Source organism: Phoca vitulina, unplaced genomic scaffold (genome assembly GCF_004348235.1).
Source record: "Phoca vitulina isolate PV1807 unplaced genomic scaffold, GSC_HSeal_1.0 scaffold8, whole genome shotgun sequence".
NCBI classification, from domain to species: domain Eukaryota; kingdom Metazoa; phylum Chordata; class Mammalia; order Carnivora; family Phocidae; genus Phoca; species Phoca vitulina.
In genome coordinates, this window is record NW_022589711.1 from 1,761,144 (window position 1) to 1,781,269 (window position 20,126).

General features: G+C 35.4%; 1 long non-coding RNA gene across 1 annotated transcript in view; it reads right to left on the reverse strand.

Moving 5' to 3' along the window:
* Positions 1 to 2,741: 2,741 nt before the first annotated feature.
* LOC116633719 overlaps positions 2,742 to 20,126 on the reverse strand; it is a 143,335-nt gene continuing 125,950 nt past the window's right edge. The window contains exons 2-4 of the long non-coding RNA XR_004299766.1: positions 16,435 to 17,588; positions 5,926 to 6,104; positions 2,742 to 5,254 (exon numbers count right to left, since the gene is read on the reverse strand). This is a non-coding gene — a long non-coding RNA (uncharacterized LOC116633719). The remainder of the gene's footprint in view (positions 5,255 to 5,925; positions 6,105 to 16,434; positions 17,589 to 20,126) is intronic.

A 20,126-nucleotide genomic window follows, 5' to 3' on the forward strand; every position in this document is an offset into this window, starting at 1 on the left:
GGATGAAGTCAAGTTCCATGCAAAGGAGTTTTATTGTTGTTGTTGTTGTTCAAGAAGAAAAACCAACTCATCATTTGCTGTTAGAAAAATGGAGATGAAAACCGATAGAAATACATGATGGTTTTTGCACAGAGTGGGAAAACATGTATGGTGGCCTTACTTAGCTTGTTGATGTAACGTGTCAGTTGCATTCTCCAGAAAGCAGACACGTGGCCCCAGTCAGGTCTTCTGGTGCCTGCAGCCCCAGCTGACATCCTGATTCCAATCACACGAAAGATCTTGAGTGTCCCAGCAAATCCAGTCCTAAATTCCTGACCCACAGAAATTGGACCATAATAGATGTCTGTTCTTTTAAACCATTACATCTGGGGTCATTTGTGATTTAGCAATAGATAGATAACACTGGCAGTACCATGTTACACTTAGGGGAATAAGTGGGAGGACATTCTGTGAAAACTAAGAATGTTGAGGTGTTTATTAAAAATTACATAATTCTAAAAAAATCACAATATAAAAGGTGAGTGAATATTAGAGAGTCTGGAAGTACGTGATTTCACAAAAAGACAAGAATATGACTGGTAAAAAAAAGACCAACAGATACACACAATATTTTCATTAGAAACACAATATATGAACATTTTGAGAGATGTTTGTGTACATTAGGAGAGAACACTCTGTGTTTCTAGATGGTGATGTAGCTTTGCGAATCCCCAAAGTTTCCCATTAATTTTTAAATAACTGGCCCATATCACCTCAAGTCATAAAGGTATTGCCAATCATGAAAACCTTTATTGCCATCCTCACAAGTGTTTTTATATGCTGCCCAACCCTTAACACAGACATAAAGGACACACACACACACACACACACACACACACACATACACACACACACACAGATAGAGCAACTGAGTGATATCTGGTTCCTTGGGGGCCACTAAGCGGTGCAAAACAAAACAAAACAAATCTCCCAAACCTTCCTAGTTGTCTATTCTCATACGGGTGAAGCAAAACTTTATTCTTTAGGGAATATTTTTTGGTTCGTGCAGTCTTCAGGCTTGACTAAGGGCTACTCCTGCAAGGGCAAAGAAAGCGCTGGTTGGTCAATGGACAATGAGAGGAGAGAAAATAAAGAGATTGGTGAAAGAGGATGGCTGTGAAGAAGGCTGTGGTTGGATATGACCAACCACAAATACTTAACTTTGACACCATCACTTGGGCAAGGGGTAATTTATGAACCAAGTTTATTTTGATATTAATTCGGTACTAAAAATAATTTTAACAAAAAAATGTGTTTCTATGGGAAAACATTTAACTTGGGAATGCGAGATCTTAGAGAATTTTGGAACATAATCTGCTCACCTGCCAATCTATAGCTGCTCATGTACTAATACACAGCATGCCAATATATGGTGTTACACCACCACGAGTCATTTCACTCCGTATGCCTGTAGAAAAAGTCATGCAGCTCAAGAGACAAAAGAAAAGTGGGAAGGAAAATAAATCCCTCTTTCCTCAGCTAACCAACAAACTCCATTTACTTTTGGGTGAACACTCACCCCCCACTCTTCTGGAGGAACACAGTGTGCCTGCATGCTGTTCTAAACTCTACAACCTAAACCTGACCTGTATACACTCTTATCCACCAACACCCCCCGCCAACCAAAGTGTTCATAATCGTGGGTCATCTTATATTGGGAGCACTGAATTTGGCTACTGCATCTAAAAACTCATGAGCATTTGTTATCCTAGCTCTTTTTTGCTTTGCTTTCATACACAATATAGATATGCACACTTATGCAAAGTGTGAAAGAGATATACTGTTTTGAAAGAAAAGCTTAAGACTGAATAAACATAGTGTCTTTTTTTTTTTTTTTTTTTTAAGATTTTGTTTATTTATTTGACAGAGAGAGATACACAGCGAGAGAGAGAACACAAGCAGGGGGAGTGGGAGAGGGAGAAGCAGGCTTCCCGCAGAGCAGGGAGCCCGATGCGGGGCTCGATCCCAGGACTCCGGGATCATGACCTGAGCCGAAGGCAGACGCTTAACGACTGAGCCACCCAGGCGCCACCAAACATAGTGTCTTGAATGAGAAAAAAAAACACCAAAATTGCTAATAAACAAGCAAATAAATGAGAGAGCATACTGGGGACAGCTAAAGAAATATATATAAAGGTCACCAGAAACTACCAGGAATTTGAAAGTAAACATATTCAGCTGGAAATCAGGAAAGAAATAAAACTGTAAATTAGAGATTCAGATTTCTTTCAACTGAAAAACATTTGTTGCAAGTCTGACATTCCTGCTAGTGAGCTAAAGTTCTTTTGTAACCAATTATGTCTATCGCTTGCAGTAAAGTCATAGTTCTTCACAGGTGTAAAATGTTGAAAAGCACAGACTTCTGTTGACAATGCGAATATAGTAAACCAATTTATGAACATGACAAAAATATCTTCAGGTGAAAAAAGTGGGTTAAAAAGAGCAGCTTTTGTATTTTTTTGTAAAATGTTCACATAGCAGTCCAATACAAGGGCAAAGAAATCCTATACACTAGAAAGCTTTACAAAAATTCTCACCTACAACTAAAGCAATATAGTATGGCTTAATTTTCCCTATAGATACCTGTGTGTACATATTAATTCATATCATTCTATATGTATAAATGTGTGCATGTATTACTTCAGATAATTATTTTTCCTTACATAAAAGAGAAAAAAAAAATTGAAACTGACCAAACAATACCAACTGCTTTTGAAGAAAAAAAAGTGTTTCACTATGAGAAAGAATAAACCTTAGTTGCATGAATTCCTTTACAAGATCAGGAGGTACGTGTTAATGCCACTTAGGAAACACCCAGTTTCAGAATTCCAAGTTCAGAATTCCCACTACACCTGTATGGAAGTGTGCCAAGCCATTCTAAGGAAATAGAAGTAGGTATCTTCCTGAGAAATGTGAATGAGTTACCACAGAGACACAAATAGAATCGAAGGGGGTAACTGACTATAGTGATAATTGTAGGTCTGTAATACCTGTCCTTTTGAATCTTCAAATTGTGTAAGATTACTCTTGATGCATGCAAGTAACTTGTCCAAAGCTAAGCTTCTGCAGGAGATACTCCTAGACAAAGTGCTGATCACCCCCAAATCATTACTTAAGGAAAGAATTAATGTCAATTTCAAAGCTTAGATCCCCGTCCCAAATCAGCCATGAACAACAATGTGACAAGGAGTTTGTCACATAACACAACTGCAACAACATGTCTTGTGCCCCAGCTCACAAACATATCCTCCCAGGGAAGAGTTTTCCACCTCCAAACTTCAGTCCCTACTTACACTGAGCTGGCAACGGGTTGCTTGGATTCAAGGTTCTAAACCATCAAATTACTGTTTTATGTTGGCCCCAGCTACCATTGGAGGAGACGCTCTCTGGTTCTTTCCAAAAGCCCCACTGCCCAAGGACTGCTATCTGTTTCCTCAAATCTCACTTCAGATCCCATGAGCTGACTTCAGATTTGTATCAGCTCCCCCAGAATGTGGTGACAAGGCGACAGGGACTGCGCGCCTGTCACTGATTTTCATCTCTGAAAGGTGCAACAATAAATGCTGTTACAGCAAATCTAATATTTCTGCTTGACTCTGATCTTTTTTTCATGAGAGTAAGAACACATTCATTTTGATACACAAAGAAATCATAGTGTCCCCAACTCTAATTCCTGAAACAGAATTTTAGCATCTAACGATGACTGGAAGTCTTTCAACAAATTCTAGTTGAACAAAAATGTTCTTTGTACATCTTTCACTTGGATCGGAATAAACACACTTAAATGATATAAATAAATATAAATAAAAGGTCAAAATATTTAGTGTATACTCATATTCTATTTGCTAAAAATGATTTACTTCTAGCTATCATTTTGTTTTGTTTATAAATAGAAAAGGAACAAAAAAAAAAGATTCAGGTAAGTGTTTCAAATATTAACTTCTCTTTTTAACATTTCCCCCCCAGGGCAATTAAGTCTCTCTTACAAATATGTGATAAATGAGAAAAAGGGAAAAAAGACTTATTGCTTTGGGACTAAGAGAGCAGCCATGTAAGTGAACTCACCATTTTTCATCTTTTCTTTTCATGCTGTGCATTTTTTGTAGGTTTGTTCAAAATTGAAAGTTAAGTGGAACTAAAAACAACATGTAACACTTGTTTTACAATCAATATATGATATTCTGACAAGTTGAAAGAAACAGTTAGTTTAAAAACTATTAATTTAATGCAGGATTCTAATTTAAGATGCAAGCAAATCTTTAAACTCTTCATTAAAACAATTGGACCTCTATATCTTACCAATATCTCAGCTGAAATATTAAATAATGTAATTTATCATTTAGGAATTACTATATGGCACGAAAATGGATTTAAATGACACCATTAAAATAATGTCACCACAGAGAAGCACTATAAATGATCTGACTCTCAGTCCCTTCAAATACCTGAAATTAAGATGGAATAAATCTTTACTTTGCTACATTCCTCAACTGTATTGATATTTTATGAATCATTACATTTTAGATGCATTATGCTACGGGACACTCAATACCCTGGAAGAAAAAGCAACTTTAGTTTCTCTAGTCTAAATCATCTGATTCCTGGGGTGACAGAATTCAGGTCTGTTGAAAAAGTAATGATTCCCAAGTAATCACTCAATAGACAGTTGCTGAGTGAATGACATTAAGAGTAAGGCAACATACCTGGGAAAGGCGTCATGATGTCATTAAGAAAGTTTAATATAATTCTCTCAATGCAGACTGCAAGTGACTGTATGGTTCTAAACTCCATGCCATGAGAAGAGCCCAAGATGATGTGCACTCAGCTCCCCTCTTCAACCTCCTCTCCTTCCATGCTTTCCTCATTCTCTGTTTCACCCAGGCTGGCCTGCCTTCACTGTCATAAACACCCAGTGCTCCTTCTACTTTCTAGCACATGGGATGGGCTTTATCTAGATGTTCTTCTGTTTTGTCCCCTGTTAATCTATTCATTCTTTATAATCATGCTTCAGATCTCACTGGAGAGAACTTTCCTTTCTTTCTCAGACCAGGTCAAGCACCCCTCTTCCACCATTTCTTAGCCTTGAGCATTTTTCCTTTTCCAGTTTTGCAGTTACATATTTATTTATGCCACTTTTGAACTTACTTTTGTCACCTCCTTAAATGGTAAGCTCCATGAAGGCTGGTATTATTTCTTGTCTGTTCAAACTGGACCCCTAGAGTACAATGGCAGACAAAGAGATAGTGCTCAATATTTGCTGAATGAGTGAATGAATGAATATGTGGATGAATGGGAATGGATCGCAATTTGCTGTGTAGTCAATTATAATGTTACAGATCAAATAATATATCTTAGTATTTTAGTATGCTCATCCTTGTGGTTACTATTACATTAGTATATTTGTAACAAGGCAAAGAAATGTAGAAGGGAACACATTCTGTCCAACTACAATGAAGTCCCTCAGGCCTTTATCACTAACACCCATACACATATTACACCCTGCCTCAACATCATAATATGAACTCTGGACATTTGGAATGGGGTAGATAGAAGGTACTTGTCCAAACATGAGAGTGAAAATGAACATTTATATATGAATATATTACATGAATTCTGCATAAGACTTAGTTGTCTTCGTATTTTGATTTTCCATCAATAAAGAAACTTAAATTTTCAAAAACAATTAGAAGTATATTCCACTATCATATTAGTGTCCACATATTTCCATCATCTTCATCAATTTCAGTCTCACTGCAACAAAGAAAAACAAAACTAAAAACAAGAAACCAAAATAACACAAAAACAAAGGATGGCAGGGAATAATCATAGTCATATACATATGTGTATATATATATATATTTTTTTTTTTTTTAATTGAAAGAGTACCATTAAAAGAATGTTAATTCTGTTGCTGGGGTGGCTCAGTCGGTTAAGAATCTGATTCTTGATTTTGGCTCAGGTCAGTATCTCTGGGTCGTGAGACAAACCCTATGTTGGACTCTGGGCTCAGCAGGGAGTCGCTGGAGATTCCTTCTCTCTTGCCCCTCTCTCCACTTGTGCTCTCTCTAAAAATAAATAAATAAACTTTTAAAAAAACAATGTTAATTCTATCATCATTTAAAATCAATGTAGTACATTGCTATCTTATACATGGCCGCTTTGCAGGGTGTCTTAGGGGACTGAAAACTCCCTTGCTCCCAATAATGAGATATAATATATTTGTGTTTCTTTAGGGTAAAATGATCCAGTGATTTGCCCCTTACTTTCACTTCACTTTATGTTGTATAACTCCCCTTGGTAGAAAAGAGAATAACCAAATAAGAATTAGAACGTTTAAATCAAGTTTTATGTTCCTTATCCCCCTTCCTTTGATTTTGAATATGTAACATTTGGGATGCCAAGATAAAACTGAAGCAACTGACCTGCTTTTCTGCAAGAAACTCTTCTAAACATACTTAAAAAAAATTCCAGTCATATAAAATAATTTAGGAAATGGTACCCCAGATTTCCTGAAGATCATTAGAGTTACTTAAAAGTCATCTGTGATAAAATAAACAGATTCTGTACTAAAGTTGATAAATGTTAATATAAATTTTAAAAAACCAGTCTCTTGTCATTGAGTCATTTTTGAGTAATTTTTACTACCTATTTCCACCAAAATTTCAAAAAATTTTACACCATGTGCTCCTTATAATTATATATATATATATATTGCTTATCATGATAATGACCCTTAGATGATTTTATAGGGTAAATCATAATGGATACTGCATAATAATTGAGACATGGAAGGGCAATTTAAAAGCATTTAAATAAAAACAAGTCTTGTTTGATAAAATACACTAAATAATAACTATTAAAAGTCCCTATATGTTCTTTAACTTGCATTTAAAAATTATTTATAAACAAGAATTGTAAAGAAAGTACCTGATCAGTGACTATAGTTTTCTTGGAGCCATCAGAGTCCATCATTTATTTCAAAAGTTCTCATGTATTCACAACAACATCAGGTCTATTTCAGAGATAACACATTCACTCATTTATTCTTCTCTGGCCAATGGAGAAATATTTGCCCTTGTAAGCCAATAAAACTTGTATAGTATACCATAAGATATAGATGTATACTTCATTGCAAAATACTTAAGGTTTTTCAAGATTTCTTTCAAGTATTTGAGATTAGTTTAAAGCAGTTGAATCCCCGCCTCACTGGCTATCTAATTCTTCTGCATTGATTAAAAGCAATGGTCTAATCATGGAATATTTCATCAAAAACTAATGATGTACTGTATGGTGACTAACATAACATAATAAAAAAAAAGGTCTAAAATTTTACTATTAAAGGTTAAGTAGATTTTTTTAATGAAAATATAGTATAGTAAAACTTAGTGCTCATTTATGCACATGTTAAAGTTCATAATTAGTCCAACAGAGTAAAAATGTGCAACTATACACAAATATCATTAATTTTATCAAAGGAAATAAAAATGTAAAACAAACAGGAAATTAAGTAGGAAATTAAAAGATTCATAGTGACTTTAATCTGTTGTCCAATTCTGAGGTTTTTTTTTTTTTAAGATTTTATTTATTTATTTGACAGAGAGCGAGACAGCGAGAGAGGGAACACAAGCAGGGGGAGTGGGAGAGAGAGAAGCAGGCTTCCCACTGAGCAGGGAGCCGGATGCAGGGCTCGATCTCAGACCCTGGGACCATGACCTGAGGCCAAAGGCAGACACTTAATGACTGACCCACCCAGGCACCCCCTCAGATTCTGAGTTTAATTGCCAGTTTCACAGTAAACTCAATTATAAAATCACTCTAATAAAACTGACTTTTTAATTTTAGTTTAATTTCATGGGTATGGTTGGAGCCTTGGTTGAAAAATCGGAAGAAATAAAAAAATTCCTTGATGAAAGTGTTTGCTCAATAAGCACAGTGTTCCAGCTTTTATAAAGTCAAATAGATTCTAATCAAAAAACCAGAAAGTACTGATATGTAATATATTTCTTTTGTTACCTTTCAAAATGTACTGTTTGAAATTTAGGTGAATGAACTTAATCCCACAAATCATTCACTTAAGCAAAAATAATATTTAATGATAAGTTAATTATAAAAGAGCTCATGAAAAAAAATTTATGAGAAAATATTGTTTAGCAACCCAACTGGTTTGAACTGAAGCAAAGCACCACAGAGTATAAATTGAGTGCACATCTTCCCACGGAATAACATTACAATGTGATAAATATTTGAATGTAATCTTTCTACCAAGGCTGTTTTCCAATCCATTTGGGTGGGGGGAAGTATTTTTCTCGTTATGTTCAGATTTATTGTATGAAAAAGACTGTTTTGTACAACAGAAATGAAATCACTTATGTGACTTATTCTTCAAGACAATTTTCTGGTTTATTATTTGTTCATTCTTTAGTTGTGGCTTAACTGCATGTACGATCATCCTACATATTGATGTTCCAAATTAGGTGTGTCAAATCCCTCAAGAATTAAGAATCATTATAGTCAATAGTTCCTTATTTAGAACTCAAGTTTTTACTATTTTGATGTATTTTGGAGCTCTCAGTGCATGACCTTGGTTTTTTGATCTCTTAAAATGTTTGATTTTGAATAACCCTTCCATTTCTACTATTAACATTACAGCTCAGCCATATGTTGACTTTATTTTGATTTGACCTAAAGTAAATTTGATTTTTAAGTTTTTACTTATAACACATTTTCTCCTGTAATCACACATAAAATTTGTTTGCATATACATATATATGAAATTATACAGAATTCATTTTGTAAATATATCTACAAATTGGAATAATTTACTATGTAATCATACTTTCACACATATATATGAATTTCAGGAGAGGGAGATAGCCAGGTTCATATAATGTTTAACATTAAGAAGTCTATTTAGAAAAACCTATATCTTTGTATATTTGTTCTGGGATTGATCTCCATTTCTTTTTATCATTAATAGCCACCTCCCAAGCTACATGTTATAGGAATCATTCTTAAAGAATCATTTCAACTCCCTGATCTTTGGTTCCTGCTGTAAATTGATTCTACACACAGCAGTCTAATGAAACCATATAAAAAATACTTTTGTGATTCTAAACCATAGAAACATGTGGATGTCCCTTCCCTGAAAGATGAACTTAAACCCTGGTGTGATTCTTTATCTATTCACATTATTTTTCAGGAATAAAGTAGCAAAACCACAAAACCCAGAGAGAGTGCTTGGGTTAAGTGTTTGTGTAACTCTTTTTCTCAGTATGCAATTTCTTATTCTCCTTCTATATTTCTTTAACTGACTCTCTCAGTATGTCCTCATTATATCTTGCTTTAGCAATGCTTCAAAATACTGTCATTAGTGAAAAGGATCTTTGCTCTGAGAGCAAGTGATGAAGGTGTAAATTACATGAGTAGAAGAAAAGATGTGCCCTAGGCATTTAAACCCATTTTGCCTTCATGATTCAGACAAATTCATTCAGTGAGCTAATGAGCTATGAGAAACGAGATACATTTTTAAACACACTGCTTAGTATAGAGAATGTTTCACTAGACTTGGTTCTATCATTAGAGTTGTGGTCTCACACACTGCATTAGGGAATTCAGAATATGTTTAACTAATGTCTTTCATTTTTAGAAAGAGTAATAAAAACAGTGAGAATTACCAAGAATTTTTTTTCTTTTTTGAGAAATATGATGTATTTAATATGTTTTTTAATGGCCAATAGTATTTTACTTTCTGTGTATTTGTTTTTATGCAACCTGCTTTATTCCAAACAATTTATTGTGGTTGACCGTCTTTATAAAAAACAAACAACCTGTTCTAGAGTTGGAACTGGTGATAGAGAGAAAAATAATTACTTAGGATTGATTGTGAGACCAAAGCTGAAAGCAATGGTAAGGACAGGTCCAATGAAATGTTAGGTACCACAGATTAATAAAAATGTAAACATAACATAGAGGGAAACAGAGAAAAGACTTTCCTGATAATCTCATGCATTCCAAGGAAGGAGCTCTGTAGTATTTCAAAGATTATTTTACAGAAACATGTGAAGTAGCTGCTCCATATTTTCTGTGAAGTCTGAAAGACAAAACCATCTTTTATGTGCAGTAGATTTTTTTGCTAAAATAAAATTATTTGACTTAGCAGTAGCATGACATGATTCCATTATGACTGAATCACTGTGATCATACTATTTGTGTAAAATACTGCATTTTAACCATAACAAAATATTAATTTTAAAAATTTATTTCCAAATAATTTATGGAACATTAAAGAGGTATAGCTTCCCATTTCTAGATGACTATGCAAGTGACCAATGAATGCCTTGTTCTTATCACCAAGTAGTGCAAAGTGAGATCCAGGTGTGGCTGTGCCTTCGATAAAGGATATAGGCAGTGAGGAAATAGTGAGAACATATTATACTTAAAGTGTCCCAAGTAAATAAACCTTTGATTTTTCTATGTTTCAGGAAGAAAAAAAAAATCCGTCCTGTTTTCCAATTGTATCATGTTAATGTAGCATTTTCCTTTTTCATATACCTTTTCTCTTTTAGGTAAAAATAAGAATAGCTGATATTTGTAGAACATGTACTATGATAGAGTTTTTGAGTCTTCCACTAAATCCATTCTCCTGTTCTTACCTAGGAAGAGGGCGGTTCTAAGCATGATGTTTTCTAATTAGAGAATTCATTTCTTAGCCCACTTTACAGGTAGACATAGTATAGGGGGCCAGATTTTCTCCATGAGAGTAAACGGCAGTGTGCCACGTGGGAGCCTGAGTCTGTAGGACAGTGAGCTCTCTCCCATATATTCTCTTTCTCTTTCCCTGCCTAATGGAACTAAACTGAGAGAACCACTTGGCAACCTGCAGATTACCACAGGCTATTTCCTAATGCCTCCCAGGAAAACTGTCATTGTGAAAAAAAATACATATATATGCTTCCTTGTTTCTTTTTATTTACTGTATCGTAAAATGCTTTAAAAAAATGTAATAGGTTACCTTTTTATTCCCCCTAATAAGTTTAACATGTGCCATGCAATCATCTAAGAGCTTTATATAAACTGTATAATTTAACCATCAGAAGAGTTACCTGGGTACTTTTATTGCCACTTTTTAGAATAAAGAAACTTAGTTTTATTTAGATGAAGTAATTTGCTCATGTTCACTCGGCTACTGCCATATTCCATCAACTCTAAGATGAGCCTTTTTTCCATATCATAACATCTCCGAAATCAAGATGTATCTTGAAATAATTGGTATCCTACAAATCACTTGTAGGGGTTGCTTGTGTGTGTCTAGGGGAGAATATAAAATAATGATGTATGCTCTAAAAAATGATGTCTTGGATTTGATAAAAATAAGTAAACATGGTTGTAGGTATTCAAACCCAGATAGTCCTGTTCCAGAACTTTTGATCTGAAGTACCACTTCACTTAAAAAACAAAACGGGGGCACCTGAGTGGCTCAGTCGGTTAACCGTCTGCCTTCAGTTCAGGTCATGATTCCAGGGTCCTGGGGTCCAGCCCTGCATCAGGCTCCCTGTTCAGAGGGGAGTCTGATTCTCCCTCTCCCTCTACTCCTCTCCTTCCACCTGCTCATGCTCTCTCTCTCTCTCTCTCAAATAAAGAAGTAAATTCTTAAAAAAAATAAAAAGACAAAACAGTTTCAACGTAACACAAAAATGGCATTTAGGAAGGACAGAATTTTGTATATTTTTCAAGTTGGTTTGATTCTGTTTTCCATATCTTTTCCATTTTTGATGTTAATAAATAAATGACTTTTAATCTTCCAGCATAAATTAACTGGTTTGCTGAAATACCCAAACAAATAGTGCTGGTGGGAAGGTTTTTGCAATTTTTTTTCAATATTTCCTTGTTGATGTAAGAATAAAAAACAGGACTAAATCTCATCTCCTAGGATACGTCCTGCCATAATGGAATTAAAAATTAGACAAAGTGCACTGTTTACAAGTAAGATACTTCTGAAAAATAGTCTCGATACAGTATATACAGCTTCTCACTAAGTTCCTGCCCAGGTGATGATGCATTTGTCCTTTTTGCTTTCTTGCCCCTCCCTCCAATCAATGAATCTCTCTTTTTCTCTGCCTTCTTTTTTTATTTTTATCTTTCTGGGGGAGCAGGGCAGGAAGAAAATTCAATTTTAGCAGTTTGAAAGGTTTTGAAATAATGAGAAGTGGTAAAATATGTGATTTATTTTGGTTTATCAATTAGATTATGAACTCCTTGAAGAGATGATCTATGATTTTTATCACTCAGCTCCAGCCCTTGGTACAAAGTCTACTGCCTCCTAGCCCTGGAGAATCTGTTAAATTTCACCGCATTTTGAAAGAACAAGATGGTAAAATTTTTTCAATTACTTAATTCAATACTATCAATCACCTACTGTGTACCAACCAGTATTTCTGACAGAGTTCAAGTATATCTATTTAGATATATATGGATATAATATAATCCACTGGATTATATCCAGTATGGATTATATCCAATATACCCAAATAGATATAATATGTAATATAATATAATAATATTAATATATAATATTGTTTAATATATAATATTAATATAATAATAAAATATGTCTTAATATATTAATATAATGATATAAAATATATTTTTGTGAGGGGAAAAAAGCCTTTATTGATAAATAGTTTACAATGAAATAAATAGAGTGATGGTTTGTTGGGGAATAAAAACGGGGGCAGGATCTCTGTGTCTCCGCCCCAGCTTTTTTTTTTAATATTTGTATTTTTATTTCTATAATACAAACTTCCAACATTTGAATTTTGGGGTCAATGGGTATGGGCAAATGTTTTAAAGGGAGCTGAAAAATTAGGGAGGGCATAGGGGTCCTGCGAGCGGGGCTGCCAGTGTGTGGGGAGCAGGACCATGGAGAAGCTGTGGGGGGTCCTGAGCGGCCAGGACGACGAGGAGCAGGGCTGACTGTGTAGGTTCTGGATGCTTCTTCTCTCCAGGCTGGAGTGGGTCATCATCTGCTTCGTGTGCAACATTTTCTTCTCTATTCTCGGGGCCAGATTGCTGGGATTTCCTGGTGGCATGAAGCTTTTTGCAGTGTTTTGTCCACTTGGAAATTGCGCTGCATTAGCCAGTACGTGTTTTTTTTTTTTTTTTTTTAAGATTTTATTTAGTTATTTGACAGAGAGAGACAGCGAGAACAGGAACACAAGCAGGGGGAGTGGGAGAGGGAGAAGCAGGCTTCCCGCCGAGCAGGGAGCCCGATGTGGGACTCGATCCCAGGACCCTGGGATCATGACCTGAGCCGAAGGCAGACGCCCAACGACTGAGCCACCCAGGCGCCCCAGCCAGTACGTGCTTTTTAACGGGACCTATGAAGTATATATATATGTATATGGGGTTATTGTAAAGTTAATGATTATTTATGTAAACTTTAAAAAAGACCAAAATTTTCCATTGTGTATTTCTCTTAGTGTTTTTAATTTCTCTCATAAATTTGGACTGTGCTCATAAAAAAAACCCATAATTCCCAATAATCCATTTTTATGTGACTTAAACATATAAAAATACGATTTCAAAAGAACCATTTTACTTCACAAAATATCTTCTAAAGAAACGATCCCAAACAGAAAAATATATGTATATATAAACATACGTTAAACATAAATGTTTATAACTGGATTTTATAAAGCAAAAAATTAAAACAACTTCTGATTTTATATAGATATATAGATATATAACTATATCACAATAAAAAAAGTAGCTGTCTTCAAGTTTTGATAACAGAGTGTATTTTTCTCTTAATTTTATTTTTCTGTGATTATAGAAGTCTGTTATGTATAGATCTTGGTACTACTGAATAGGAATAATGAAATATAATGTAATGCTTTTTTGAGCACTTCTGAAGGCCAATCACCATGCAACACAATTTATAAGAATTATTACTTCATTATTCATTACAAGCTTATGAGATATTATACTATTATTTCCATCTTATTACTGAGAAAACAGCCCAAGCAGATGAAATTATACAAAAGCTACAAAATAGAGTATCTAGTACTAGACCCCATGTCATTCTGAAACTGTGTTTTGAACAATCAGTTATACCATTTTTCCTGAGATGTAATGTCTGTCTTCTCAAGTGGTAGAGAATATCATATATAGATATGAGACAATGTTAAATACTGTCTGTAAAGAAAGTAAAAATCGGCTTGAACTAAAAAAGACAAAAAACCCTCTCGTTAATCAGCCTGGGGAAAAGGGTGTGAGCAGACACAGAACATGACAGCTACTAAATTAACAGGAAGTGCTGTATCTCCCTAGTCATAGAGAAGCTGTAAAATGCATTAATGATCTCCTTTTAGAGAGATACCTTTTCTTACCAATCACACTCCCAGCCTCTCTTTGCTATTTATATTTATAATTAGAAATACCCAATTACTAAGTCATCTTCACTTTAAGAGAGCATGCAATGACTAATTGATCTCCACTTCTAATCTTGCTGCAGAAAAAAGTGACTGATCCAAAACTCATGCTTTCCTTAGACCTTTCTCAAAATCATTCCATGGGAAGCCGAACCTTACAAAAGATACTTCTCTGGTGAGTCACCCTTTCTGCATAAAGTCACTATTTCTGACTTGATTGCAGGTTGGCCCCTGTGTTTTTTTGACCACATGGATTTAGGCTTTATTGCATGGATTGCCTTAATACAAAGCAGAATGTGATAAATGCTATTATACAAGTTTAAATATTCTGTAGTTCGAGCGGTGAAGAGGAAGTGATTACTTTTGGGTCAAAAAGACCAATGAAAGTTTATACTGAGTGCTTCTTAAGGCAGGCTCTAAGTTGGAGACCAATCTGGTTGTAGGATTCTATCTCAGGATCAAGGAACAGTTTGAACATGGGAAAGATATTATCAGAAAACATCAAAGCATTCTGCTTGGTTTGAATTAGGTTTAAGGATACTCGGTCTGGAAAGCAAAGTTGGAGATACAATGTGAAATGTCTCAAATATTATAAAATAAAAGTTAGACATGTCTTTTGCAGGCTATCAGGTTGGACGCGAAGGAATTTGAATGGTATATGATGGAGAGATCGTTGGATTAAGACAAGAAACAATCTAGTGTCAGTTATAGAATGGATTTGGACATCTGAAATTTGAGTCAGGGAGAACATTCGGGAAGCTACTGCAAAAAACTGAGTGAACGTTCCATCGCCAGAATAAAGTAAGAAAGAATGCATGTGTGACAATGTTTGATGAGATATAAAAGAGAAAGAACAAGAAAAAATGTGGTCAGATTTTTAGTAGAAAATAGTGGCAGGCTCAGGAGTTGCTGATATTATCAAAGAGGGGAAGATGAATAGGTTTTTGTTTGATAGGCTGCCAAGAGCAGGCACCATACTAAGATGGAGCCACAAGCCAAGAGATGAAAATAAGTATCTAGAGCCGGAGCAGAGCATCTGAGAGTTGTCAATATTGAATTTGAGAGCTGTCAATAGTGAAGTGAATTTTCAAAGTACATCAGTAGAGAATTTAAAAGAAATCATGAGAGGAATAAATCCATTTAGGAGCCATGTTTAGGAAAGAGCAAATAACAAAAATCTGGTAAATAACAGAATAAAAAAATGATGAGGGATAGAGAACAAAATAAAGACTCTCAAGATGAAAGAAACTGAAAACAGGGTTACATCGCTCGTCAAGTGTGAGGAGGAAGAAAATAGGATTTGGTGGTTATGAAATCACGATGTGCAATTCCGAAAGTACTAAGGCATTCTAAATCTTTTTCCAAAGCTCTTTCTTATTTTGAGGGAGGATATTAGATAAGGTATTACCATATTGAAATTTATAGAATTTCCCCCCAAATCTATACCCCTTCCTAATTTCTCATTTATTTTATGATCTTTAAAGTCCTACATTCCTTTAAAGTTAGAAGTTCTTAGGAATGAAGTTTCCGGTAGAATGTGGCAATGCAGTGATACTGAATGAACAGAGATCTGTGTTGGGAAATATAGAGCAAATGGCACCTGGCACGAATCTCTAAAGCAACTGCTTGTATTCAAAGCTCTATGCTACCCCCACTGTTCTATGTATCCATTACTTACGAACAATTGATTTTCTATTTAAGTATAAACTTTCAAGGTCACTTAAACCTAAAGAGTATATATCATACATTTGAACGCCGTGGGTAACTTCAATGAATGTTTCATCTATAATCTCTCCTTGGCACACACATCTGATTTATTGTCACTTCATCGCTAACCAAACAGGTTAATTTTCCCTGTGAATGTGAACACTTTTTTCACTTATCATTTTTTTTTGCCAGTTTTCCTTTTTCCTCATACAGGTATACTGCTCTCAAGAAGGGAGCTATATAACATTTTATAACTTACCTTTTATCAGTTGAGTCATTCCGGAAGCTGCCAAGAACACCTTTAAGGACAATGCTGGGTCAATTACCATAATCACTTCCCGCCTCTTTCTCTAACAGACATTTGCCATTTAAGTGACAGCTTCATTCTGAATGGTCTCTTGATTTTAAACCTCTTTTTGAAAGATTCACTGACTTCTCAGATAAGAGTCAATTTATTAATTTTTTCCAGAGCTTTTGACATATTTGAAAAAGTCACCTTCTCTTCACTTTAAATATCATTTTCACCAGGTAATCACTTTTCTATTAATTTAAGTGGAAAAATCCTCCCTGATATTCCTCATAAAAACTTTATATTTTTCCATTGCCTTAACCTAAACATACTGCATTCTACAACCTACTTACTGATGCATTCTTCATGTTATCTGTATTAGGTAATAATCATCTTTGTTTTGTTTTGTTTTCTTGCTGGGTTACTCTTCTCTACTTCAAATCCTTTCTCAAAATTCACTTATTCATTACATTCTGAGCTCTCCTATGGCAAATTCATAATCGCTAAAGAAAAAAAAAAATGGAGGGAGGGTTACAAGTTGGGCCCAAATTGATTTTCTGTTACCTGAGTTAATGACAATGGGAAAAAACTTGCCTTCCTAAACATATGTGTAGAAACTTCTCTTTAAAGTATCCAACAAGTATTTTTACATGTTTTGATAACTTGTGCCAATCTATAGATACATAAAGCTATTTAAAATATTTATAATGAAATTACTTCCTTCCTGTGCCCATGTTTTATTTACATCAAATTATGCCTACTTTCTTGAATATACTACTGGAAACTTTCTTATACTTCTCCAAAAAGCTCTTTTCAAAGCTCTACCTTCCTGACTTTTAATTATATATATTTTTTATGGACTGCATCCTTTTGTCCCCGAAAAATTCAAACGCCAAAATTCTAACCCCCCAGGAGATGGTATTTGGAAGGTGATTAGGTATTGAGGGTAGAGTCCTCTGAATGGGATTAGTTCTCCTTTAAAAGAGACCCCAGTGATCTCTCCCCCCTTCCTTTTCTCCCATGTGAGGATATAATGAGAAGACAGTTGTCTGCAATCCAGAAGAGGGCTCTCATCAAAACCAGGCCTCTCTGGTGCCCCGATCTTGAACTTCCAGGCTCCAGAACTGTGAGGAAAAAAAAAAATTCTGTTGTTATAAACCCCTTAGTGTATGGTACTTTGTTATGACAGCCCTAACTGACAAGGACAAATTCCTAAATGTACGCCTAAAGTATCAACCCCCCAGGAAGAATTTCCAACCCCCAACCTCTGCCCTCAATCCTGTCCTGAGCACCTACTGTCCTTTTTTTTTTTTTTTTTTAAGCTTCCATAATATTATTCTGTGTTAAACAAGAATTACAACTTTATGAAAAATATGTATGGCCACAAAAGGAACCTGGATCTTGTTAAACAAAATGTGGCTTGTCTAAATCAGCTCATTTTCTGATAAATTCTTGGATTCCTGTCTTCACTATCACTTTGCTGCCTATTCCTTTGCCTGAACCTATAATCGTATTACATGTTAGTTTGCTACACACATCTATTATGCTTTCAATGAATATTTTCACCATTTTTCGGGTAGGAAACAAAAATCTACCTTTTCTGTTCCATGACCACACTACTCAGGGAACATCATTTCTATCGTACCTGTTATTTGGAGAGCTTCATTGTCTCAGGATAATTGCCATTCCTGGAGCTATTTCTGTCCAGAACCTCTCCCAACAGCACTAATAAATTAACATAGTATTTTTGAGCACTTATATTTATATAGAATGATATCACTTTCCATATGATTCATTCGTGCGTTTTTCTCTTCAAATCATTTTCCAGACAGTTAATATGGAGGATATGGACTTTAAATACAGGTGTGCTTTTTACAGGTGTATTTCCCCTTTGGACTGTAAATTTTATGAGGGGTCACTGAGTCGATTTGTCTCTGTATGCCTCAGGACAACTAGCAGTTAAGGTTTCCTTATAGTTTGTGCTCAACGGAGATTTTTTTTTTTTTCCCCCAATACCATTGCAGAGGACTCTGTATTGCTGAAGAAGCCAGGACAGCCAGATGATAAACTCTACTACAGGGCTGTATATATACCCCCAGAATCTGTGGATACTAACAAGAGGGTTAAAGAAGCAGAGTGACGGCTGATCACTGATTGGATAATGAGTTAATATGAGGGAATTTGGGGCCTTCCAAACATCCAGGAAATTTTTTCCCCTTAACTTGTATTTTTTAAAGATTTTATTTATTTATTAGAGAAAGAGAGAATGTGAGAGAGTGCACAAGCAGGGGGAGTGGCAGAGGGAGAGGGAGAAACAGGCTCCCCCACTGAGCAGGGAACCTGACCTGGGGCTCCATCCCAGGACCTGGAGATCATGACCTGAGCTGAAGGCAGTCTCAACCAACTGAGCCACCCAGGCGTCACCCAGGCACCCCACCTTAACTTGTATTTTAAACTGTATCATTTTACTAAGGATCTCTTATATAACCTATTTAGATACAAAGTTGCATTCTAATAAGAAGATTTCCCTAGCTCCCTCCAAAAAGAAAATACCCATCTTAAACTTGATTATTCCATAGTTAGTGTTCAAGGTATTGGGCCTGTATTTTAGAGATTCTCTACATCGAGAGGGCTAGGGAGAATCCATAAAAATATCTAAGTTTTAAATGAACATGCTTAGCCAAGTTAATCCTGTTTATGAATTTCAAATACAACACTACCAGTATCTAAGACACTAAAGAAATCTCCTCTCTTTAAAAATAGCACACAGAAAAGTTGATCCCTGCTTTGATAGCATTCTGTATTTAAAAATGTGAAATGGTAAATAGCATAAAGGACCACTGGTTTCTTCAAGTCCTGCCCTCCTCTTTGCATTCAGAGAGATAAAGAATTTCACATTGTTTAAAGCCATCTATGAGTGAAGGGAAACAGAAGGATGAATTGACAGGTAGGCAATTAGCTCATTTCAGGCTAGGCAGGTGGAACGCTTGCCCTTCAAGTCGGGTCTCAGCTGTTTTCCTGAGCTGCTGAAGAAGAGAGATGGTCATCAATTCCCATTTACCCTTTCCCTAATGTCTCCCCCACTAGGAACTCAATTTTGACTGAAATGTGTCTGAATATATTTGGTATTTATAAATGCCAATATAATATTCTGAAACCACAAATACATACAAATATACTTAGATGCAGTGGTTGAGATACTACAGAGTTAAATTTCTGTGCTTTTTTTATTTTTTAAGGCATTTTTAAGGCAAATTTAGCTTTTTGTGTGTGTGTTTTTTATTTGTTTGTTTTTTTCTTTAAGAGGGAGAGAGGCAGGGAGGGGGAGAGGGAGAGAGAGAATCTTAAGCTGGCTCCACATGGAGCCTGACCCTGACATGGGGCTAGATCTCAGGACCTTGAGACTATGACCCTGAGATCATGACCTGAGCCAAAATCAAGAGTCAGATGCTCAACTGACTGAGCTATCCAGGCACCCTTTAGATTTTCTTTAATCATTCATAACATACCAGTAAGAAATCTGGTGGAAAGAGGCAATTCTAGGGCATTTCCTAAGAGTAAAGAAAATACTACCAAAATAGGGAACTCTGTTGTAGCAAATTTCTCTAAACAAATAATTACACCCAGCTCCTTGTTATCATTATGAAGTCAAAACCAAAATC